This window comes from Oncorhynchus gorbuscha, linkage group LG03 (assembly GCF_021184085.1).
Source record: "Oncorhynchus gorbuscha isolate QuinsamMale2020 ecotype Even-year linkage group LG03, OgorEven_v1.0, whole genome shotgun sequence".
NCBI lineage: Eukaryota > Metazoa > Chordata > Actinopteri > Salmoniformes > Salmonidae > Oncorhynchus > Oncorhynchus gorbuscha.
In genome coordinates, this window is record NC_060175.1 from 18555251 (window position 1) to 18573535 (window position 18285).

Consider the following 18285-nt stretch of genomic DNA (forward strand, 5'->3'; position numbering starts at 1 on the left):
ACCTTAGGCCATTGTTAGGTATGATATGGTGTAATAGCTGAACATGACTGATCAGTCTCATAAACAGTATAACAGGCAATGCTGTCACTTCACCCCCCTCTCCTTGGAAGTGGAACTAGCGATAGTGATCTCTAATGTCACTAATGCCATGCCCCCTGGTTGAACCAGCACAGTGACTTGGATTAATTCTGGTATAAAAATGGTGAGTTGTTGGAGACAAAATACATGCAGCCTCCAGCATATTGTTACTGAAGCTGAACCAAACACTCAGACTCACTATCAATTCTCATCACCATGAAGATGTTGTTGACCATCTCTCTGCTCCTCAGTGTTGGCTTTGCACTGGCTGATGCAATGTCTGTTCCAGAATTGAGAAACGACCTGAACAGACCAGGTTGGAAGGTCATCAAGAACTGTGTGAAAGTGACAACGACCGTGGTGGAGGAGTTTGACAACATGCCGCCGCAGGAGAAGGAGACGGTTCAGATCTTCGGAGGACCAGAGTGTGAGAACGACAATGAGAGAAGCAAAAGAGGATTTGTTCGCATCGGCCGACAACTCTCCAATTACTGAAGGTATCCATTTAAATATTTGTTGTTCTTGTACATAATTATATAGTACAGTGGTGCTTGAATAGCAGTGGGATAGATTTGAACCCACTTTTGCACATGTATTCTGAAGGCAGTGGCTAATACCGCAAGACCACCTCTGGCCACAAAGATATCAATTTGACAGAAAACAATATGAATCCACTCCTCCTTTCTCCTCTCTTACAGCCTTGAGTAGTGTCACCTGGAGAAGACTGGCCTGGCCTCCCCAGTTTACGTACGTGGCCCTTGTCTGTGGGTATCCGGTGACAGTGGACGATCCAGTACAGTGACGGGCAGTGGGGATGACATGGGAATGTGGGATAATCATGAATTAGAAAGTTCAATTAAATTTATTGGATTCACTCCAACTACTGTCTGTCTGAAAAGTGACACACTATACCCTGTGTTTTGCAGATGTTTATGGTCATAATTAGTTTGCTTCTCTGTTATATACTATCTGGTAACTCTTTCTAACTGTGAAGTCTCTAAGGCCATGCTGTAATGTATATGAATACAGTATTGAAAAGTAACCTTGAATAATCATAATGTACTTTGACGCTCACATTTTTAATGTTGCGTTGGATATGTCTTTTATGGAATGCTTCTAATATGATCAAGATAAAAATAGACTCATCTAAGGTCAGTTTTGTGTGGGTTTCTCCCTAGGGTTTAGAATTATAGGCAGGGTTTCTCTCTAGGGTTCAGGATTTAAGGTAGCGTATCTCCCTAGGGTTTAGGATTTGGGGGAGAGGGTAAGCCTTGGTAGGGTTTCTGCACAGGGTGTAGTATTTAGGGGAGGACAAGCCTTGGGTCTAGCATTTAAGGTAGCTAGGGAAAGCTAAGAGTTTAATATTTAGAGTAGAGTTTCTCCCTAGGGTTTAGGATTCAAGGTAGCTAAGGCAAGTTTAGGGTTTAATATTTAAGGTACCTCGGGCAAGCTTAGAGTTTATGATTTAAAGTAGAGTTTATCTGTAGGGTTTAGCAATAGGGGGAGGGCAAGCTGATCAATTTATTTCCAGAGCGTATTAAGCTGTGCTACACTAAGTAATAAGTGCTTAAGGTTAACTCTAAATGTCTAGGATCAGGTTAATATCCTAATCGCAATATTTTTGATATTTTGCTATTTATTAGGATCCCCTTTGGCCACTGCAAAAGAATCAGCTACACTTCTAGGTGTCCACACGAAACATGAAATAATACATAGCGCAGAACATTATTAGTCAAACTGAAATAAATACATTTAACTACTAGCCTACAATGGCCACACCCCCATGGAAATTTAATTATCATAATTTTAAAAATCTGTCTGTTTATGCGAGAGAGAAAAAAAAATCAGCATGGGCCAATATCGCACTTTAGCATCTGCGGGGGAAAGGTGGCAGAGCTAGAGTGGTCTTTGTCAGACCATGAGACATCCTGACAATCGTTATTTCACAAAATCGTATGTAGTGTCCGAATGGTTTGGCCTACAAACTATTGTACAACCATACTGAAAGTTGAGACTCTCATGAACACAATTGTTTTATCCGTTTTGCTGTAGGGTACCCACAAGTCACACAAGACGAGTCTGCATGTCCCCAGTACCAGTTTTAAAAATTAATGGAAGTATTAGTGCCTAAAATAAGGGGAGAAATATAACAAGAAATATATACACTACAGGTCAAAAGTTTTAGAACACCTACGGGTTTTTCTTGATTTTTACTATATTCTACATTGTAGAATAATAGTGAAGACATCAACACAATGAAATAACACATGGAATCACGTAGTAACCAAAGAAGTGTTAAAGAAATTCTTCAAATAGCCACCCTTTGCCTTGATGACAGCTTTGCACACTCTTGGCATTCTCACAACCAGCTTCATGAGGTAGTCACCTGGAATGCATTTCAATTAACAGGTGTGCCTTAAAAGTTAATTAAAAGTTAATTTGTGGAATTTCTCTCCTTCTTTATGAGTTTGAGGCAATCAGTTGTTTTGTGACAAGGTAGGGGGTCTACACAGAAGATATCCCTATTTGGTAAAAGACCAAGTGCATATCATGGCAATAACAGTTCAAATCAGAAAAGGGAAACGACAGTCCAACTTTAAGAAATGAAGGTCAGTCAATGCGGAAGATTTCAAGAACTTTCAACATTTCTTCATGTGCATTTGCAAAAACCATCAAGCTCTATGATGAAACTGGCTCTCATGAGGACAGCCACAGGAAAGGAAGACCCAGTGTTACCTCTGCTGCAGAGGATAAGTTCATTAGAGTTACCAGCCATAGAAATTGCAGCCCAAATAAATGCTTCACAGAGTTCAAGAACTGTAACTGACACATCTCAACATCAACTGTTCAGAGGAGACTGTGAATCAGGCCATGGTTGAATTGATGCAAAGAAATTAAATCAATAAGAATAAAACATTTGCTTGGGCCAAGAAAAACAAGGAATGGACATTAGACCGTGGGAAATATATCCTTGAAGCATGGAGGTGTGATGGTGTGTGGGTGCTTTGCTGGTGACACTGTCTGGTGACACCCCCCCTATAAGATTTAGATGCACTATTGTAAAGTGACTGTTCCACTGGATGTCATAAGGTGAATGCACCAATTTGTAAGTCGCTCTGGATAAGAGCGTCTGCTAAATGACTTAAATGTAAATGTAAATGTCTGTGATTTATTTAGAATTCAAGGCACACTTAATGAGCATGGCTACCACAGCATTCTGCAGCAATACGCCATCCCATCTGGTTTGTACTTAGTGGGACTATCATTTGTTTTTCAACAGGACAATGACCCAACACACCTCCAGGCTGTGTAAAGGTTATTTGACCAAGAAGGAGATTGATGGAGTGCTTCATCAGATGACCTGGTCTCCACAACCACCTGACCTAAACCCAATTGAGATGGTTTGGGATGACTTGAACTGCAGAGTGAAGGAAAAGAAGCCAACAACTCCTTCAAGGCTGTTGGAAAAGCATTCCAGGTGAAGCTGGTTGAGAGAATGAGTGTGCAAAGCTGAGTGTGCAAAGCTGTGTGTGCAAAGAGTGTGCAAAGCTGTCATCAAGGCAAAGGGTGGCTACTTTGGCAAATCTAAAATCTAAAATATATTTTCATTTTTTTAACACTTTTTTACTTACTACATGATTCCATATGTGTTTTTCCTAGTTTTAATGTCTTCACTATTATTCTACAATGTTGAAAATAGTAAATAAAAACCCTGGAATGAGTAGGGGTGTCCAAACTTTTGACTGGGTCGCAATTGTAAATGAGAACTTGTTCTCAACTTGCCTACCTGGTTAAATAAAGGTGAAATAAAATACAAATATATTTCTTAATTATCTTATTTTACTTTTGTATTGTTGTGAATTGTTACCTACAGTTGAAGCTATGAACACAAGCATTTCGCTTTACCCACAATAACATCTGCTAAAATGTGTATGTGATCAATACAATTTGATTTAAATTTGATAAACAAGGTTTAGCGTTAAGGGCGTGATTTGGCCCAAAATTATGTTTTTCGTTTCTTAGATATTCAGCACAATCCTATTCCTAGTTAACCATTCTAAAACTGACTGGAGCTCTATGTTAAGGGTGTCAGTTACAGTTGAAGTCAGAAGTTTACATACACTTAGGTTGGAGTCATTGAAACTCCTTTTTCAACCAGTCCACAAGTTTCTTGTTAACAAAATATAGTTTTGGCAAGTCAGTTAGGACATCTACTTTGCGCATGACACAAGTAATTGGTCCACCAATTGTTTACAGACCGATTATTTCCCTTTTAATCCACTGTATCACAATTCCAGTGGGTCAGAAGTTTACATACACTAAGTTGACTGTGCCTTTAAACAGCTTGGCTTTAGAAGCTTCTGATAGGCTAATTGACATATTTTGAGTCAAATGGAGGAGTACCTGTGGATGTATTTCAAGGCCTACCTTCAAACTCAGTGCCTCTTTGCTTGACATCATGGGAAAAATCAAAAGAAATCAGTCAAGACCTCAGAAAAAAAATTGTAGACCTCCACAAGTCTGGTTCATCCTTGGGAGCATTTTCCAAATGCCTGAAGGCACCACATTCATCTGTACAAACAATAGTACACAAGTATAAACACCATGAAGCAACGCAGCCATCATACCGCTGAGGAAGGAGAAGTGTTCTGTCTCCTAGAGATGAACGTACTTTGGTGCGAAAAGCGCGAATCAATCCCAGACAAAAACAGCAAATGACCTTGTGAAGATGCTGGAGGAAACAGGCACAAAAGTATCTATATCCACAGTAAAACGAGTCCTATATCGACATAACCTGAAAGACCGCTCAGCAAGGAAGAAGCCACTGCTCCAAAACCGCCATAAGAAAACAGACTGTTTGCAACTGCACATGGGGAAAAAGATCGTACTTTTGGGAGAAATGTCCACTGGTCTGTTGAAACACAAATATAACTGTTTGGCCATAATGACCATTGTTATGTTTGGAGGAAAAAGGGGGAGGCTTGCAAGCTGAAGACCACCATCCCAACCGTGAAGCATGGGTTGGCAGCATCATGTTGTCGGGGTGCTTTGCTGCAGGAGGGACTAATGCACTTCACAAAATAGATGGCATCATGAGGAAAGAAAATTATGTGGATATATTGAAGCAAGTTTGGTGGATATATTGAAGTTAAAGTTTGGTCACAAATGGATCTTCCAAATGGACAATGACCCCATGCGTACTTCCAAAGTTGTGGCAAAACGGCTTAAAGACAACAAAGTCAAGGTATTGGAGTGGCATTAACAAAGCCCTGACCTCAATCCCATAGAAAATTTGTGGGCAGAACTGAAAAAGCATTTGCGAGCAAGGAGGCCTACAAACCTGACTCAGTTAGAGCGGCTCTGTCAAGAAGAATGAGCCAAAATACACCCAACTTATTGTGGGAAGCTTGTTTGACCCAAGTTTAAAAAAAATGTGAAGGCAATGCTACCAAATACTAATTGAGTGTATTTAAACTTCTGACCCACTGGGAATGTGATGAAATAAATAAAAGTTGAAATAAATCATTCTCTCTACTATTATTCTGACATTCACATTCTTAAAATAAAGTGGTGATCCTAACTGATCTAAAACAGGGAATTTTTACTAGGATTAAATGTCAGGAATTGTGAAAAACTGAGTTTAAATGTATTTGGCTAAGGTGTATGTAAAACTTCCGACTTCAACTATTTTACTGTTGCAGCTGACATGTACAGTGGGGCAAACAAGTATTTAGTCAGCCACCAATTGTGCAAGTTCTCCCACTTAAAAAGATGAGGCCTGTAATTTTCATCATAGGTACACTTAAACTATGACAGACAAAATGAGAAAAAAATCCAAAAAATCACACTGTAGGATTTTTAATGAATTTATTTGCAAATTATGGTGGAAAATAACTATTTTGGTCAATAACAAAAGTTTATCTCAAGACGTTGTTATATACCCTTTGTTGGCAATGACAGAGGTCAAACATTTTCTGTAAGTCTTTACAAGGTTTACACACTGTTTCTGGTATTTTGGCCCATTTCTCCTCTAGAGCAGTGATGTTTTGGGGCTGTTGCTGGGCAACACAGACTTTCAACTCCCTCCAAAGATTTTCTATGGGGTTGAGATCTGGAGACTGGTTAGGCCACTCCAGGACCTTGAAATACTTCTTACGAAGGCACTCCTTCGTTTCCCGGGCGGTGTGTTTGGGATCATTGTCATGTTGAAAGACCCAGCCACGTTTCATCTTCAATGCCCTTGCTGATGGAAGGAGGTTTTCACTCAAAATCTCATGATACATGGCCCAGTTCATTCTTTCCTTTACACGAATCAGTTGTCCTGGCCCCTTTGCAGAAAAACAGCTCCAAAGCATGATGTTTCCACCCCATGCTTCACAGTAGGTATGGTGTTCTTTGGATGCAACTCAGCATTCAGTGTCCTCCAAACACTACGAGTTGAGTTTTTACCAAAAAGTTATATTTTGGTTTCGTCTGACCATATGACATTCTCCCAATCTTCTTCTGGATCATTCAAATGCTCTCTCGCAAACTTCAGACGGGCCTGGACATGTACTGGCTTAAGCAGGGGGATACGTCTGGCATTGCAGGATTTGAGTCCCTGGCGGCGTAGTGTGTTACTGATGGTAGGCTTTGTTACTTTGGTCCCAGCTCTCTGCAGGTCATTCACTAGGTCCCTCCCGTGTGTTTCTGGGATTTTTGCTCACTGCTCTTGTGATCATTTTGACCCACGGGGTGAGATATTGCGTGGTGCACCAGATCGAGGGAGATTATCAGTGGTCTTGTATGTCTTCCATTTCCTAATAATTGCTCCCACAGTTGATTTCTTCAAAACAAGCTGCTTATCTATCGCAGATTCAGTCTTCCCAGCCTGGTGCAGGTCTACAATTTTGTTTCTGGTGTCCTTTGACAGCTCTATGGTCTTGGCCATAGTGGAGTTTGGAGTGTGACTGTTTGAGGTTGTGGACAGGTGTCTTCTACACTGATAAATTCAAACAGGTGCCATTAATACAGGTAACGAGTGGAGGACAGAGGAGCCTCTTAAAGAAGAAGTTACAGGTCTGTGAGAGACAGAAATGTTGCTTGTTTGTAGGTGACCAAATACTTGTTTTCCAGCATAATTTGCAAATAAATTCATAAAAAATCCTACAATGTGATTTTCTGGCTTTTTTTCCTCATTTTGTCTGTCATAGATGAAGTGTACCTATGATGAAAATTACAGGCCTCTCTCATATTTTTAAGTGGGAGAACTTGCACAATTGGTGGCTGACTAAATACTTTTTTGCCCCACTGTATACTGTTGAGTCATCAGCGTACATAGACACACAAGCTTTATTCAAGGTCAGTGGAGGGTATTTTGCAAAACAGAATACAATAATGGCCCTAGCCGCATGCCCTGTGGTACACCACACTCAATTGAATTTGCATGAGAGAGGCTTCCATTAACAAAACCTCTCTGTGTTGTATTAAATAGATAACTCTCAGTCTATAATTAGGCAGAGTATGCAAATCCATAACACTGGTGTTTTTTCAGCTATACAGTAGGTTATGACATCAAAAGCTGCGCTGAAATCTAACAAAACAGCTCCCACAATCTTCTTACTATCAATTTCTTTCAACCAATCATCAGTCATTTGCCTCAGTGCCGAGCATGTTGAGTGCCCTTCCCTATAACCATGCTGAAAGTCTTGGGTATGGAATGACCTTTGCCTCCCTCCATGTCTGAGGGAACACAGCGTCTTCTTAATGTCACGCCCTGGTCGAAGTATTTTGTGTTTATCTCTATGTATTGGGTCAGGCCAGGGTGTGGCGTGGGATTTTTGTATTGTGGTGTGTTTTGTCTTGGGGTTTTGGTATATAGTGGGATTGTAGCTAGTGGGTTGATCTAGCAGAGTCTATGGCTGTCTGGAGTGGTTCTCAATCAGAGTCAGGTGTTTATCGTTGTCTCTGATTGGGAGCCATATTTAGGCAGCCATATTCTTTGGTTGTTTTGTGGGTGATTGTCCTTAGTGTCTTGATGTCCTTATTTCTGTGTTAGTTTGCACCAGTTTAGGCTGTTTCGGTTTTCATTACGTTTATTGTTTTGTTGAGTTTGTGTCTTGATTCATGTTACGTTTATTTGATTAAACATGGATCGCAATCTACACGCTGCGTTTTGGTCCGACTCTCCTTCACCATATGAAAACCGTTACAGAAGCACCCACAAAACAACCAAAGAATATGGCTGCCTAAATATGGTTCCCAATCAGAGACAACGATATACACCTGACTCTGATTGAGAACCACTCCAGACAGCCATAGACTCTGCTAGATCACCCCAGGGGTTATACACAGGTGCACCTGTGCTTACAGTTTTTCTCAGTCGCTTTGGTGCATTTTTCACATAATATAATAAATAATAATAATATATGCCATTTAGCAGACGCTTTTATCCAAAACGACTTATAGTCATGTGTGCATAAATTCTACGTATGGGTGGTCCCGAACCCACTACCCTGGCGTTACAAGCGCCATGCTCTACCAACTGAGCTACAGAAGGACCACATCATCCCTAACATGTGCAAAATAATAAGTGCATTTCTCAGAACAATTTGTACAAACTGCAATATACAATATATATGTTTCTAAAGCTAGTCAGTCACTAAAAATCCTTAGTACATACTCTCAAAAGTAAATATTTGTGCCAATGACCATGTCAGTGTCATCAGAATGATAAGTCATTGAGTCATTGTTCACGAACAAGGTCGTCAAAATGTTTAGGCATGTTGTCAATGTAACTGTGTACTTTGACAGTATTACCTGATGTAAACTTAAGCTACGATTTGGATGACAGTTACTGTATTGAAAATGCACAAGACTGCACTTCTATGGCACATATCAATTTCAACAGTACTATTTACATATTACTGTATGTGGGTTATTGATTGAAAGAGACTGGACAACCCAAGGGGCACAAAGGGAGATTTTTTTTTTGGAAAGAAACACAGGAAACCACCCCTAAGGCACAACTTTGCCCACACATCCAGATGTTCCTGTCTGTCGGCCCACATATTCTCATCCACATCACAACGGATATTTTCCCTTCCAATGCAACGTGGAATTTTTTTTTTGGAATGCCTTATCCATTCTCTGCAGGCGTCTACTGTGATGTCCTCACATGCTGCATCCATTGCAGCCAGCAGGGTCATCTGTGTGTGTGGCTGACGATCGTACACCTTCCACCTCCATGCTGAAAATAACTCCTCAATTGGGTTAAGGAATGGTGAATAAGGTGGGAGGAATTCTATGAGAATCCTCGGGTGAGTCACAAACCATTGCCTTATGATGTTTGATCGATGGAAACTCACATTATCACAAATGACCACATACTTTGGCAAATCCTCTCTAAACGGACACCTCTCATCATCAGGGATGAGAGCCCTGTAGAGAGTCTCTAAAAAGTTGAGTAGATGCTGGGTGTTGTATGGCCCTATAAGGGGGATATGGGTTTGGACACCATGTTCCGAAATAGCAGCACACATGGTGATATCTCCTCCCCGTTGGCCTGGCAAATCCACAGTAGCTCTGTGACCGATGATATTCCGACCACGCCTTGTGCATTTGGTCAGGTTGAAGCCAGCCTCATCCACGAATACAAAGTTGTGAGAGGGTTCACTTGATTCCAACTCCATTATACGCTATATCCCAGAACACACAGTTGAATTTGTTTTGGTAAGGAAGAGTGACATGTAATATATGTACATTTTATGTTCCTTCCACAGCAATGGAAATGTGTGCAGTTTATGCCCACTGTACTATGTATCACTATAAAATGTTGCTGTAAAGTAGTTACATAGATATATGTTTTACGTGTACATACTGGTATCGTAGCTCCTTAACTCTGTCCTCATTCCTTTGGAATGGTACACGGTACAGCTGTTTCATTCTCATCTGGTTTCTATGCAGCACCCTGTGAATGGTTGAGATGCTAACCGTATCGATGTTTTCAAAGACATTGTTGTCTTCTATAATGGTCCTTTGTATTTTCCTGAGTCTCATGGCATTGTTTGCTCGGAACATGGTGCAAATAGCCTCCTCCTGTTGAGGTGTGAAAAGGCGTCCTCTGCCACCGGTTTGAGGTAATCTTGCAGTCTTATTTGGGGAAAAATGCAGTGATGCATCGCACACTTTCACATAGACAAAAACTATGCGAACACACATTTTACTGTAAAACATACAGGTGGGTACATGTAAGGTGCAGTATGTATCTGTATAGAGTATATTTCTATATGCTGTGAAATACAAGTGGACTACTGTAATATGAAGCATTGTAGGAAGTATACAGTATACTGCTTATATACAGTAACAGTGCACTGTACATTGGTGGACATACCTGTTCTCTCTTCGAAACGTTTGAACTATTGAGGACACGGTTGATCTCCCAATATTCGGCTGCACCCTTCGACCTGCCTCAGCCATTGTAAGGCCATGATTGACAACATGGTCAACAGTAGTGGCCCTTATGTCATCAGATATGCGCCTATGTCCTCTTCTGCCTCTTCCTCTGTTTTGCCTTCCACCACACATCCTTTTTCCTCTTCTTCCTCCTCTTGGCTGTTGACCCTGTTCATTTCCTTCCCATTATTGGAGAATTGCAATTCTGTGTTGTGGTCTGTCTATATATGCTTGCCAATTGATTCTTCATGAGATGCACCTTTGAGCAATTTAGACAACTGATTGATTGTTGGTTGAACTAACACTTTACATTCCTTAATGAGTGAGGGTCAATTTCACCTGCACAATTCATCAATTCATGTTTTTGTACAAAAGGTCTAATAGAAATGTGTAAAACTATTCTTGACAGTTTATGACAAATAGTTCAACAATTTTGCATGTAATGGCTAATGCAAGGAACTAATACCTAGATGTTTTGTGGGGTAAGACTATTCAACAGAGAACCATCTACTATATTTTGATCAACGTGACATGAGCAATTGGTAACATGGAAAAAAGCTGACGCTTGTACATTATCAATTGCAATTTGTTCAAAGAAATAAGAAATTACTTTAATGATGTGCACAAGTGACTAGATGATTTGGAATTTGTACAAGTATTATCAAGAATTGCACTTTTGATCTAAGAAATGCACCAAAGCGACTGAGAAAAACTGTAATCAGCTTCTTGATATGCCACACCTGTCAGGTGGATGGATTAGATTGGCAAGTTAGAAACAATTTGTTGGTGCGTATGGAATGTTTCTGGGATCTTTTATTTCAGCTCATTACATGTTACATGTTGCTTTTATATTTTTGTTCAGTAATACATACCAAACATTTTTTCACCTCTTCCACACCCACTTTGTGGAACTTAAAACTACAGTGCTTGTCTTTCATTATTTGGTCCATTATGCATGAATATGAAGACTCAGCATTTGTTATTTGCATGTCATGCCTAAGTCTGCTAATCTTGTCAACAAGAAAGTTATTAAAGTGTTTGGCAATATCAAAAGGTTGTGTTATGAACAAGCAATCTGCCTTAATGAAGGATGGAGCCGAGTTTGCTTTTTTGCCTAGAATTTAATTGAAAGTACACCAAAGCTTTTTACTATCATTCTTTATATAATGTCTATGTGTTCCATAGTTTAGTTTATTCTACTTTTTGTTTAGATTAGTTACATGAAATATGTTTGCCAGTCTGCTGTGTAGACCCTTTGTCTCATCCCTTTCAGCTTTTCAGTTCATCATCTATCCATGGGGATTTGGCAGTTTTAACAGTCAGTTTCTTGATGGGTGTATGCCTGTCAGTAACCGGAAGAAGCAGTTTTAACAGTCAGTTACTTGATGGGTGTATGGCTGTCAGTAACCGGAAGAAGCAGTTTTAACAGTCAGTTTCTTGATGGGTGTATGCCTGTCAGTAACCGGAAGAAGCAGTTTTAACAGTCAGTTTCTTGATGGGTGTATGCCTGTCAGTAACCGGAAGAAGCAGTTTTAACAGTCAGTTACTTGATGGGTGTATGCCTGTCAGTAACCGGAAGAAGCAGTTTTAACAGTCAGTTACTTGATGGGTGTATGCCTGTCAGTAACCGGAAGAAGCAGTTTTAACAGTCAGTTACTTGATGGGTGTATGCCTGTCAGTAACCGGAAGAAGCAGTTTTAACAGTCAGTTACTTGATGGGTGTATGCCTGTCAGTAACCGGAAGAAGCAGTTTTAACAGTCAGTTACTTGATGGGTGTATGCCTGTCAGTAACCGGAAGAAGCAGTTTTAACAGTCAGTTTCTTGATGGGTGTATGCCTGTCAGTAACCGGAAGAAGCAGTTTTAACAGTCAGTTACTTGATGGGTGTATGGCTGTCAGTAACCGGAAGAAGCAGTTTTAACAGTCAGTTACTTGATGGGTGTATGCCTGTCAGTAACCGGAAGAAGCAGTTTTAACAGTCAGTTTCTTGATGGGTGTATGCCTGCAGTAACCAGAAGAAGCAGTTTTAACAGTCAGTTTCTTGATGGGTGTATGCCTGTCAGTAACCGGAAGAAGCAGTTTTATAAGTGTTTCAAGTGCAGAGTCAGGATGTGTTCCTCATTGCACACATCAGACCAACACATATTTTCACACCTTCAAGATAGGCACCATTGCAAAACCCTGTCGTGATGTTGGATTGATTAATGTGATGACTGCTGTTCATCGAATGATTAAACTGTTTATAATTACGTGATTAAATTAATCAGTTAATAATAACTTAGTAACCTGGGGCACCATGGCTTTATTAAGTTTCTATTTCCCAAATTAACTCAAAGAATATCAGAATATAGTTTTTACAACAGTCGCTAATTAATTAATTTCCTCTACAGCATCATTATGAACGTTGCATAATCCAGGAATCTGCACAAACCCGAGTCCCACTACATAAATCCGTACCAAACCAATTGAGTTGATTATTTATTTTCTAACAAGCTAAAATGATAATATAAGATACACATACACAAACACACAGTCTAGGCTATTGGTTAGAACTTAGTATGATAAAACAGGTCCCTAGTGGGCCAACACAATATAACACGTGTTACACAAGATGAGGATTTCAAAAAAGAGAGAAAGAGAGAGTGCACAAGAGAAAAGAACACCTGGGTACATTTGTAAACTATGCTTAGTTTAACCCTAACCTTGCCCCAAACTGCCACTCTGATGAGTCAGAATAAAATGACCTTCGTGTCGAAGGTCTCCGATGGGCTGTCTCTTCGTAGATGGGGTTCGACCTTCTCCTCTGATAACGGCACTTCTTTGGTTACCGGGTTTAACTCTCTGATTGTCCTCACGATGTCAGTGTTCTTTGTCTTAGTGGTCTGTTTCCTCGTACCTAGTTACGAGGCAAGATCTGGATTTTACTCAGATCCAATTTAGACAACTAACTTCACATTTCATCTTAACAAAAACATTATCTTTGATCTGGACATTTTCCACACAATGTACAGTATGCAAACATCAGGTAAATATTGTGAAAACTCTTCAAGTTACAATGTTTTGATTATAATGTCCTCATTTAACTTTTACTAACATAACAAAAATGACATTCATTTTCACATATCGTCATTACTACCATTTTGGCTGATGAAACCTATTGTCCGAAAGTCCATTTTTGCATGTTATTGTTCTGAGGTAGGTTCTCCATAGACCCATCATTCATTCCATTCCTCCACAGTAGGAGGACAAGGGATTTTGTCGGCTACCTTAAGATTTACAATAGGCGTGAGGTGTCATAAAACCCCCACCTCCATACCTCTTGATCTCTACCCCTCTGGCGGGTGTGAGAGATGTCTCTTGTAGGAGTGTGGTCCACAGTAATCTGTCCCGGCCAGTCATGACAACCCCTTGTATGATCATTTATACACATTTTTAGGAACTTTTGTTTTCTAGATATGGGTATTGTATTTTGATCCCGACATACATGGGTGTGGATACTGCTTTAGAGCAGATTTCTGCAACATTAGGTCAAATGTGATCAATACGCGTGGATGATTTAGTTCCTGTTCTGTATGTAAATACCCTTGTAGGTTGACTGATAACTTGAACCAGATTGCAGGCACTGGTTATAGCTAGGAGCTTCTTTTTGAGTGGGCAGCTTGATGACAACCAGTCAATATTTATGTCACCCAGAAAATATTCCTCTCTGTTGATATCACATACATTATTCAACATTTTACACATATAGTCCAAATACTGACTTTTAGCACTTGGGGGTGTAGCAACTTCCTACAGAAATATGCTTTAGTTGAAGCAGATAAACCTGTAGCCATATTACTTCCACATCATCTCACTTGAGATCCTCTCTCAGCCTAACAGGAATATGACTCTATTGTAGTAACATTTCAACACTGTTATCAATCATATTTGTGGGCAATGGATGAACATATTCATGTTAAAGATGATCTTCATGTCTTGTGAATAACCACCCTAAATCTAGTACAATAGTAACACAATGTCGTATCATTCCTTATATGTCTTTGTTGCATCTTTTAGTGTCCCCCTAATTTGCATTCACAACATTGCTTGCGCCGCTCCAAGAAAATCACATTTCAGACTTAGCACAAAATTACTTCCAGCTAATGAAAATGCTTAATATGCTTTTGAAAATATGCTAATTCAAAACAGTGTGCAACATAAATAAAAATAACATATGCTTATAACATTAGGAATTCAACTCTGCGTTTTCTCTTTCACTTCTTCATAGGTCCTTCACTTCGTACTTATCCACATGATGGTACAGATGTAAGATCTTAATTTGATCACCCTGTTGCCGAAGAACTTTCCTGCAATGCAGAACATTTAAAATGTATACCATATTTGAGGTTTAAAAGGCTTCTGAAGTTTGTAATTTGCACTTTGAAATTTCAGACTTCATTTTCCCCTACAAAAATGTCACATTTCCTGTTGCTGCAGGATTATTTTCCTGCTGTAGCAAACTATCTTAAATTAAAATCCTACATCTGTACATCTTTTAGAAACACCACTTGTCCTGAGGCAAACCGCACACTTCAAAGCAATATTGATATTGGGGTATATATATTTATTTTCTTTTAAAAAATGATTCATTTCCCCATAGCTGTTAGCAGAAAACGACGGAAATTCAGAGATGATAGCAAGATCTTATCTATTTTTGCTAACTTTCTATAAAAATGTATTGGAGTGAGATCATTTCTTTCTTTCAGGATTTGTATACCGCGTATGCCCACATCCCGTCAGACCATTTTATTGGTAAACTACACGGTAATGTAAAAGTCCATTTTTTTGTGATCCAATACGTAATATAGTACTTGTCATAATTTGGTTTTAATCCAGAGAGGTTAGCAAAATAGTCTAGATCCTCTGAGGCTGTTGAGGGATTCTAATTGTGGTTTTAAAAGAAAACATGAATCATCAGTGTACAATGACACCTTGGATCTAATTTTAACAGCTAACATTTTGATGGCAATAATACATAGATATGCCAATAGTGGACAACCTTGTTTTACTCTTCTTGACAGTAGCCATCATTTACTATTTTACACCTTACTATTGGGTTACTATACATAATTTTAATCCATTTGATAAGAGATTCTCAAATTGAAATATTCAAGGTATTTATAAATAAACTCCAGTCGTACTTTATCAAAAGCCTTTTCAAAATCAGTTAGGCTTGGTTTCCCTGATATTTCATAGTATTCTACTGTTTCCAGTACTTGTCTTATATTATCTCCAATGTATTGTCCATGTAAAAAACCTGTCTGATTAGGATGAATAAATCTGACAATATCTTTTTAATTCTATGCGCCAAGCATTTATTTAGCATAGCTCTGTTACATAGAATCACAACACTGAAGTGGAAGAGGCCTCCAATTTTCAAATGGTCTGGATCTTTATATATACCACTTGGATCTTATTTCAGTAATAATGAAATCAGACCTTGTTGCGTGTCCGATAATCTACAGTTTACATAGGAGTGTTTAAAACATGCTAATAATGGTCCTCTGAGTATATCAAAAAGTCTGGTATACTTCCATTGGTATGCCATTCAGCCCTGGAGTTTCCCCAGCCTTAAAGGCTTTAACCTTTAAATACGTGAGCTCCAAATATCTCTAACTGTCGCCCCAGCATCATTTATTTTATGTACGTGATGTCAGAACATTCTCTCCATTCCAGAATGTGATTGTTGTGCAACAATACATTTAATCCGCGCTGCCCTCAAACCAAGGCACGCAGCCTGTTTTTATTTATAGGCTGTTTCAACTTGTCAATTTCAAATGATTTACTAACAAGTTTTTATTTTCTAAGAGCAATTCGAATTGAGGTGTGTTAAAGACGACTCATTCATTCACATAAAAACAGTCATTTTTGCTTTTGCGGATGAATCATTTTTGGGACATTTCTGACCTGGACAAAATTCCCCAAGCACTTCCCAATTGTTTGTGCAGTTCAAGTCTGCAGACATTTGCGCATCTCCCGTCAGAACAGGATCTGCACACACGTGTTCATATTTTCCGTATGTTGCCCGCATCTCAGTCATTGTTGTTTTCGTACTAATATCAACTTTGGAAATGTGTGCTTTTCTATCAAAGTAAAAGCCTTATTACATTATAATAGTTTCTGTATGTCATGTTATGCCGCCTCTACTGTCGCTGACTGTACTGTGTGTACAGAGCAATACTATATTTGTGTATATTCCTTATAATCACGAACACGCTAGGTAACGTTACTCATTTCATCAGTTTTATGGTGTTATATTCAGTCGTGCCCATGTAGCTAACTGCATTCTTCTATTAGCTCTGTAAAACAATGCTAATTCCGTCAGAGAAGTATTAGCTTGTGTTGTATTTTCAAGCTAGCCTTGACGTATGACTCCCAAATGGAGCAGTGATCTACGGCACTGCATCTCAGTGCTCGAGGCACTCTGGTTTGAATCCAGGCTGTATCACAACCGGCCATGATTGGGTGTCCCATAGGGCGGCGCATAATTGACCCAGCGTCGTCCGAGTTTGGCCTGTGAAGGCTGTCATTGTAAATAATAATTTGTGGTGAAATGCATGGTGATGTATTTTGTCAACTTCCTCTGCTTACTTCTCCTAGTGGCAGACTTTGCAGTGCCTCCGTTTTCCAACTACCTTGAGCAGAAGTTTGAGAGACTTTGCAGGGAAAATGCCGTGCAGTGAGGCGTAGGGGATTGTCCGCAGCAGGACGACCCCCAGTGGATGGGCACAGAGGGGTGTGGTGTTCCTCCAGCAGCTCTCTCATGAGGTTCTCTCTGTACTTTTGGTAGGTAAATACTTTAACTATGAGGGAGTGGGGGGGATAGGGGAGAGGATGAGGCAGTGGGTAGGTGGGTGAGATATTGTCACTATAATTGCATAATGGAACTGTATGTGATTTGTATGTTAACTGTATGTCCAATTACAAAAAATGCCTTGTTCAGTAATCATCTCACCTGTTAGTTGGTGGTGAACTATGTGGCCATTGAGGGCAGCAGTGTCGATCAGATGGAAAAATATCTTCTTATACCACTTGTTTGTTTTCCAAGTGCATTCGACAAAACTGTTTATAATGGCCGCTTATCCACAGTTATAGTCAAGCACACAGTCTGGTTGGATTTTTCTCTCTCCCATCAGGTTGTCCACCTTCCCTGTGGCCGACATAGTTGCTGTATGGACAGTGGAGAGGACATGGACTTCTCGTTTGTCATGCCACTTTACTGCCAGCTGTTGACTGTTCTCGAACTCCACCTTCCCTCTCTGCATCTTCCTGCAACCGAATTCCGACATCCCCTTCTTGTTCGACCTGACTGTGCCACGGGCCCCTGTGCTGTTAGAGAGCTTATGCTGGAAGAGTGTGGGACTGCTGTACCAATTGTCCACATACAAAGTGTGTCCCTTGCTGAGATGAGGAGCAATTATGGTCATCACCATGGACCCGGACACCCCAAGCCCCTCATAATGTTGGATGTCAGTGGTGGACCCTGTGTAAACTATAATGTCCTGGACATATCCTGTCTTTACGTTGCACATGACAAAGAACTTGACCCCAAACCTGTGCATATTGGAGGGAATATATTGACAGAACGCCAGCCTACCTTTCCATAACATCAGGGACTCATCAATGCATAGGTCCTTGTACGGCACAAAGACCCGACCAAATGCTGATGTCAGGCTGGTAAGAACATTTCTTATTTTGTATTACGGGTCATTTAGGTTGGCAGTAGCATTGTTG

General features: G+C 39.9%; 1 long non-coding RNA gene across 1 annotated transcript; it reads left to right on the forward strand.

Moving 5' to 3' along the window:
* Nucleotides 1-234: 234 nt before the first annotated feature.
* On the forward strand, nucleotides 235-1233 carry LOC124018755. The gene is made up of 2 exons (XR_006835675.1): nucleotides 235-575; nucleotides 777-1233. It is a non-coding gene; the product is annotated as an uncharacterized LOC124018755 (long non-coding RNA).
* Nucleotides 1234-18285: the final 17052 nt, after the last annotated feature.